The sequence below is a fragment of the Sciurus carolinensis genome, chromosome 12, assembly GCF_902686445.1.
Source record: "Sciurus carolinensis chromosome 12, mSciCar1.2, whole genome shotgun sequence".
NCBI classification, from domain to species: domain Eukaryota; kingdom Metazoa; phylum Chordata; class Mammalia; order Rodentia; family Sciuridae; genus Sciurus; species Sciurus carolinensis.
This window is the reverse complement of record NC_062224.1, coordinates 38,145,998-38,153,571: the sequence shown is the minus strand read 5'-3', so window position 1 is coordinate 38,153,571 and position 7,574 is coordinate 38,145,998. Positions and strand designations below refer to the sequence as shown.

General features: G+C 41.9%; 1 pseudogene; it reads right to left on the bottom strand.

Moving 5' to 3' along the window:
* Positions 1-5,280: 5,280 nt before the first annotated feature.
* On the bottom strand, positions 5,281-5,939 carry LOC124961250 (microtubule-associated protein 10-like; annotated as a pseudogene).
* Positions 5,940-7,574: the final 1,635 nt, after the last annotated feature.

The window sequence follows — 7,574 nt, the reverse complement described above, 5'->3', positions numbered from 1 at the left end:
CCACCTACAACACACCTCACTCAATCCTAGTAATCCAGAGGTACTACTGTTTCTCCATTTTCCAGGTATGGAAGGCTGACCAAGGTGGGTAGGAGGTGAGTGGAGGGAGCCCGCACTCAACAGGTCGGCCTGACCTAGTCTGGACAGGATGCCCTTTCAGGAACAGAGGATGCATTCCCACATCTCTAAATAAGCTAACTTTCTCTTAATGTTCTCCACATAAGGGGTGCAGAATGTTTGCCACACACATAATTTAGGTTTACTACATTCCCATTTGACACATGAAATGGTATTTTCTAATGGAAAGAACCTTGAAGGGGGAAAGACTAAAAACTCCTTTTTCCTGGACTGTGTACTTTATTTATAAAATGAAGGAGCTGAACTAAATGATGTGTATTTTCTAGCTCTGAATTCCTATAAACTCATGTTTTTGTTTCTAACCACCATCTAACTAACAGTTTCTGCTCATTTTTAATACTACACCTAGATTTATGATAGTATATATTCTCTGCATGAGATGGATGCTCCCCCTCACCCCCAGCACTTAGGATTGAACCCAGGGGTACTCTACCATTGAGCCACAACCCCAGCTCTTTTTATTATTTTTAAAAATTTTGAGACAGAGTCTAAGTTGTCCAGGTTGGCCCTGGACTTACAACCCCTCCACCTCAGTCTCTGGAGTCTCGGGGACTATAGACATACACCACTGTACCTGGCTTGGATCCTTTCTTTTGATGTAGGAAACCATAACAACTGGTTCAATAAAAATGATTGATTGGTTTAGTTAGAAGATAAAAATAGAAGACAAAAATAAAAGGGAGGGCCACCTAGGTATTTGTCCAAAAGAACTGAAATAAGGATTCTGTGTAGATATTGACACTTCTGTTTTCACAGCAGCATTAATCACAATTACAAGACAAGTAAGCAACCTAAATGTCCACTGGCAGATGAATGGATAAAGACAACATGACACCCATACATTGGAATACTATTTACCTTTAAAAAGTAAGGACATTCTGCAATATACAACCTGGGTGAACTCTGGGTCACAGAAGACACTACAGATTCGACAATGTGAGAAATCTAAAATGGTAAGATGGGTATAATCAGAGTGGGATGGGTTCTCAGCATTGGCATGAGGGGAAATGGAAATTGCTGACCAATAGGCATAAAGTTTAGTCAAAAATAGGAACAGGTTTGGAGGCCCCTGTGCAACACTGAGAAAACAGTCAACAAGATGTTTTCTACACAGAAATCAGCTAAGAGGGCAGACTTCATGATGATGGTGCTTACTTCAGAAAATTAGCATAAAATTGGGATTTTTTGGTGTGTGTTGGGGGGGTACTGGGGATTGAACTCAGGGCAAACATTCCCAGTTTTTTTTTTTTTTTTTTTTTTTGTATTTTATTTAGAGACAGGGTCTCACTGAGTTGCTTGGTGTCACCCTGTTGCTAACACAGGCTTTGAACTCACTATTTTCCTGCCTCAACCTCCCAAGCCACTGGGATTATAGGCATGTGCCACTGCATCCAGCTTAAAATTGGGATTTTATCTGTTTATACACTACTACTGTCCACCCTGCTTGTGGAAGTTATGTAAGTGTTGAAGGAACATGAATTTTCTGGGTCAGTTCTCTGTGGATGTGAGATAGGCGATGAGTATGGAAATAGCCTCTTTCCTCATTTAAGTTTGCTGGACTCTTGTAAAGACAAAACGAGGTCATGAAAGGCCTCATGAGTTGGGAAGTGCTCACCCAGTTAAGGGGGCATTAGTGCCGAAGTAATGACAACAAAGATGACATCAATGAAAATGACCCCTCATTTTCATTAAGGAGCAAGGCCATAATTTGAGTAAGAAGCTCTCACACTCATTCTTAGAGGTGATCAGGGAGGCAGGAAAGCAGTCCCAAGAAATCAGACATGCAGAAAAGCAGCCGGAATGGAAGGTTTCACCTGGAAACTTAAGACTGCCCTCCTGAGTGCTTGGCTGCGGGCAAGGCCACCACTGGGAACAGGGTGCATCGCCAACAAGCAGCACATGTCCACACTCAGGACATTCTCAGATTAGAAAGATCTTTCACCTCAGGCTAATAAATGCTGTCCCAAAGTACCTGCAAACATTTTCACAGATTCTGAATATGCAAGCAACCATTTCCAGAACAATGCAACCGCAGGCTCCTCTACATCTACGGCAACCCATTGTTTCATCATCCTGGGTCCAGAAATCAGTCCCAATTCACTCCAGTTGATACTGAAATCACAAGTTCTGAGAGGCAGTTGATGGGTGTTATACTACAATTGAACAGCTTCCCTCAATAAAAGAAAATGCAAAGCCCTCTGAGGTTTTAGCAGACAGCTGAAGGAGAAATCTCTGGGTAGAAAAAAAAGGGCTTCTAAGAGTCCCTGCATTTTTTTTTTCTCAGTAAATGGACACACAGACTCTGGGGACTTGTGGCTCTTCCTCTAGGATTTCAAATAAATTATGAGCCATGAACAAATCCATTCCCCATTGCTTTTATAGAACTAGATCCTTCAGAAAGAGGTGAATTAAAACCAAGGTGAAGACAAAAAGGAAATGAAACACACGCATATTCTTTCAAGCAGTCATGACTGATTCCCGACTCAGGGGCCACTCCATTCCATGCTGTCTCTCCAACATCAATCTTTGGTTGTTGTCTTACTATCACTCAGGAACTGGGAGCTTATCTAATCTACCCTTTCCTGTTCTGGGACAAACACAGTCTCTCCTCTAAAACACACAGTCCTGCTGCCAGGCGTTTTTCTACTCAATATCTGATTCAAAGCCAAGTTCCATCGTCTCCACCTCATTCTGTAAGCTTTGGACTGCTCTATTATGATGGACTGGGACAGCTCCTTCCCCATGGGCCCCACTGGCATCCCAGAGGCACTTAAAGGAAGCATTCTTATGTACCTGTCATGGACAGACATGATACACAGAAACAACAAAGCCTACGGACAGGGCCCTTACCTTGGTTTGCAGGGAAACGTTCGGTGCTCCGTCCTGGTACAGTCTCCTTGTATTTTAGAAAACTCTGTCTTCACTCAGGCCCTGGCTCAGAGCTCCCTTTCCTGCTGAGTGGAAGGCAGTTATTGTGTCCCCACAGTGCTGACACCCTGCACAAAGCCATACCCAACTTAACTTAGCACTTGGAGAAGCCTCCTGCTGCTGCTGGCTTGGTGGCTGTGCTTTCTGACCCATGGAGTCTTCTTCAGGCAGTGTCCTCCTGGCTATGCCAAAGGGTGGATTTCTAGCCCCATTTTTCATCATCTTAGTCCCATCTGCTTTGATCTTCCAGAAGTTCCTCCAACTGTCTTGTCCACCACTGGTATTTTCTGTGAACTTTAGGTTGTTATTTTTACATGTCTCTTTGCAGCAGGATTTTGGGAGGAAAGGACAATAATCTTTCCTTAGTACATATTTTAAAGCAAAAGCTCTTATCTGAATTTTCTAACATTTTCTAAATGGCTATATCTTATTAGTATAATAAACCTAGGAACTGTTTGGAAAATAAGAAAAATGCATGAAGGGGTTAGCACTCCAACCTCAAGATACACATTCTGAAGTCAGTTTCTGCTTGGCATGACCAATTCCTGAAGAATGTCGGAAGAATACCTTGGTCTTGACCAAGTCAGTTATTTATTTATTTATTTATTTATTTTGTATTTAGGTTAAAAATGAGAAAATAAAAATCCTGCAAATCTTGGTTCATTTTGTACAACTCTCCACATATTTTATCCAAGTTAGAACAAGTAAGGATCTGAAACTCATCTATTGGACTGGATGCTGGGGATAAAGAGTTAGAAATATCACCAAGCCACCAATAAGTCTGGCTGATGATTAGCCATGCTATAATCACAGATGAGGAAGACTCAAAATAATTAAAAGCCCAATTCCTACTTTTGGGAATTTACTCTGGTGCTGGGAACCTTAGTGAGCAAAGGAAAAGGGATTACTCAACATCACTGTGTAGCAGAACCTATTATTCAAATCAAGGTATAATTCTCCATCTCCCATGAATCCCATGCTGGTATCCATTGATCCTTTATGCATGCTGGTCCCCCACACAGAACACCCTCTTCTCTTCTTACCATCTCTCTAAATCTTACCTACCATTTATGATCATCCAGAAGATAATACCATATAATTAATTACTTATAAAAAAAGCAAAATTAGGACCTTCACATATTCAAAGTCAAAAAATTAGAGCTCAGAAGAAAATATATGCAAATATCTGAACACAGAATAAAGTCAAAGTATAAAATCAATGGAAGAAATTATAAATTATCACTAGACTTGAAAACAAGTTTTCACACATTAAAAATAACCACTGAACCTCAACTGACAAGCAATACACTGAACACCTATTCAAGAAACCACACAGAAAGACAACTTTAAAAAAAAAAAAAACTCCCCTCTCCAGATGCTTCAGAGAACACCTAAAGATTGTTCACATGAAGCAGCAAAACACAAATATTAGTCAAACATGTCTTAATAAGGGTTTTCACAGGTATCTTTTCAGGGTTTCTGCTTGTTATTACTACTATAATGTTTTTTTTCTATAGCTTTTCATAAGGTATTTTAAATGCTAGCAATCATTTATTTTGTTCAACAAATGTTTTCATTGCATCCCAATGACATGCCAAGGACTGTGATGGGTGCTAAAAATAGACAGGGTCCTTCTCATCACAACACTTCAGACTATTGGAAGACAAACATTAATCAAGCAATCATGCAGATTGTGGTTAAATATAGAACACTATTAAAAGGGACTCCCTCAATTGTGGATCCCAGGATGTGAACCTCTCTGATGTTGTGTGTGTGTGTGTGTATAAATTCACATACATTGTACACACACACACACACATCCTGTAAGCTCTTTTAAGAGCAGGAACTATATCTTAAATTTTTTTTATCTTTCTGCATCTCACAAAATGTCTTATATATTTGTTAAATAACTTAATCCCATTAAAATTTGCAGCTATGCTTATTAACTAACCTTTATTTCAATGAAGTCAGCTTTAGAATGTTCCACATTTTAAAAGTTTAGATACACTTTTATTTTTAAATAACTCATAAAGAAATCTTACTAAGTTATGAGGTGATCTCATGATCAATATTATCAGCTTTAAGGTAGAATACTAGTTAAGCATAAAGGAATGACATTTATTTTCTTATAAAAACTATTCACATAATTTAAGCACTAAAATAATGTAATTAAAATTTTTAACAGTACACATAAATTTTTTTTAAAGTATATATTTACACCATATATCCCGGAAGTCTGTTTATTACTAACTCACAGATATCTTTGTATTGCTTTGAAATTCTTAGTGAACCAATGTCATCCTCTTCTTCAAAATGATCTGATGTACTGCCATCCAGAATATTTAGTTCCAGTTCTGACAAATTAGAGGGTAGGTAAGAATTCACTTGAGATGTCCACAGCGACGGGCTTTTTTTCTGACCATTTGCAACCAGTTTCTGCTTTAAGTTCATAGAGAAGTCTTGACCTCTTTTTTTAGCCTTAGAATTATGCCTACTCTTTTGGTCTATCTGGCTTTCTTTTTCCTCAGTCCCATGGGATGAAGATAAATTACCAGTGGAGTTACTAGATGCCTTCTCCATGATTTTTTCCCGAGTCTTTGAAAGATGCCTTCTCTTTTGTGAGAGTACTGGTGATCCAGTCGAAAAGGGTGGGCTAAGACAGAACTCTTTTCACTGCTACTTTTCCTTGAGAGTGGTCTTGCTCCACTAGACCTACTGTTACATGAAATTTCTGCCCCTGGACTACTATCATGAGTTTGCAAACTCTTGCTGGTCTCCTCAGTGGTGTAGAAGTCTTCTGAAGAGCAAGGGTTGGTGAAATCATCTGAATACTTCAGTTCTGAGATGCTTCCATGGTAACTATTTTCACTCATTTCAGCAGGAACATCATAATCTGTGGTTCTGACCTGCCAATCATCTATTTCTTTATTTACAATTCTGTCAGCAACAGCATCCTGTTGGAAAACACATGGATTTTGGACTCTGGTTTCCAGTTTTCCTTACAAAATATTTGTAGGAGTCAATCTTCTTGGAATAATGGAATCTGCAGGACTCATAATTCTTCCCAATGAACCACTGCTGGTTCTGTTTTCACCACAATCTTTTTTCTTTTGTCTTTTTTCTTTAGTTGTGCTGGGCTCATCAAAGATTTCACTAATTTGCCTTGAGGTATCACTATTTTCAGCAGAAGATGTGTCTGAATCTAAATACTTATCTCTAGGCAACTCATGTGGCTTCTGACTTTGTTCTGCAAAGCTTAATACTTTAACTTTAGAGGACGGAATTCTGAATTTTGTACTTGTACCCAACGTTTGTGCTTGCATTTTTCTGTATTATTCTCTCTTCATGTACTACTAATGTCAGTATTTGTCTGCTTTAAACGGAGTCTGAGTGTATTTTTAGGCCATAAAGTAGACGCCCCCTAGCCACCCTTTTTTGACAGTTGCCACTGTTCTCAAAATATTTACCTTTCTTAAGGTTTTCAACTTGGTTCTTTCTACAGTGAATGCTCACTGACTTTTCATGGTTCCCCACTGAAAACTTATCCTTCTTAGATTCAGACTGACACGTGGATTTGGCACAAGATTCTGGTACCTTCTTATCCTCAGTTCTATACAACCAGGCTAAGTGGGGATGCACATGAGTTGCACTCCCCATGGGTTGGTTGTATAACAAGGACAGCTCAATTAACAAAGCATTCAGCAAAGGAAGCTGCCTTATTGTATTGATTGTATTTTGCTCAGTTTGAGGGCAACATGTAGATTCATTAAGGGCTACTACATCCTGACTCCCTGGTGGACTCAAAAGCACCGTAGGAATCTCCTGTGTTGCAGAATCTGTACCTTTTGGAGGGCTCAGATGTGTTGGAGGGTTTACAAGTACTTTTTCTGGCAAGGCATCACCCAGCTTCTCAGGTCCGTCCCTCTGGGGCTCAATGGTGATTTTGACACCTGCAAGAAGCGTCCTTTCTTGGGTCAAGTGAGTGTAATACAGAAGAGGAGGGCAAAAGGTGTTGGTTTCCAGATCCAGCTTGGCGTCTTCCTCGCTGGAGGTGCTGATGGTGCTGACACTGCTGTCCCCAGCCTCCGCAGGGCCAGGTTTGCTGTTCTCCGCGGAGCCCACGGGGGCAGGGCTGGGGTCTCCTTCCCGCGCCCCGGCGGCTTCGAGGGCGGCGGGGGCCGCGTTCTGGGGACCGATGTCCGGGTTCCGGCCCGCGGGGTCCCGGGGGCCGCGGTCCGGGGCGCCGAGGGCGGCGAGGGCCGAGCCGGCGGGTCAGGGGCGCGGCCGTCCAGCTCCATCAGGCGGCAGAACAGCTCCAGGTCCCCAATGTGCCGGCCCGCCGGGTTCAGCAGGGCGAAGGTTCCCTGGCTGCCCAGCCGAGGGCCGCTGGCAGCCGCACGTCGCTGGCGCCCAGCAGTCACGGCGCGGGCTGCCGGGGCAGGCGGGCAGTTGCAGCAGCGTGACGCGCAGCCGCGGGCGACGCAGGCCGGCGGGGCGCAGGCGGAACA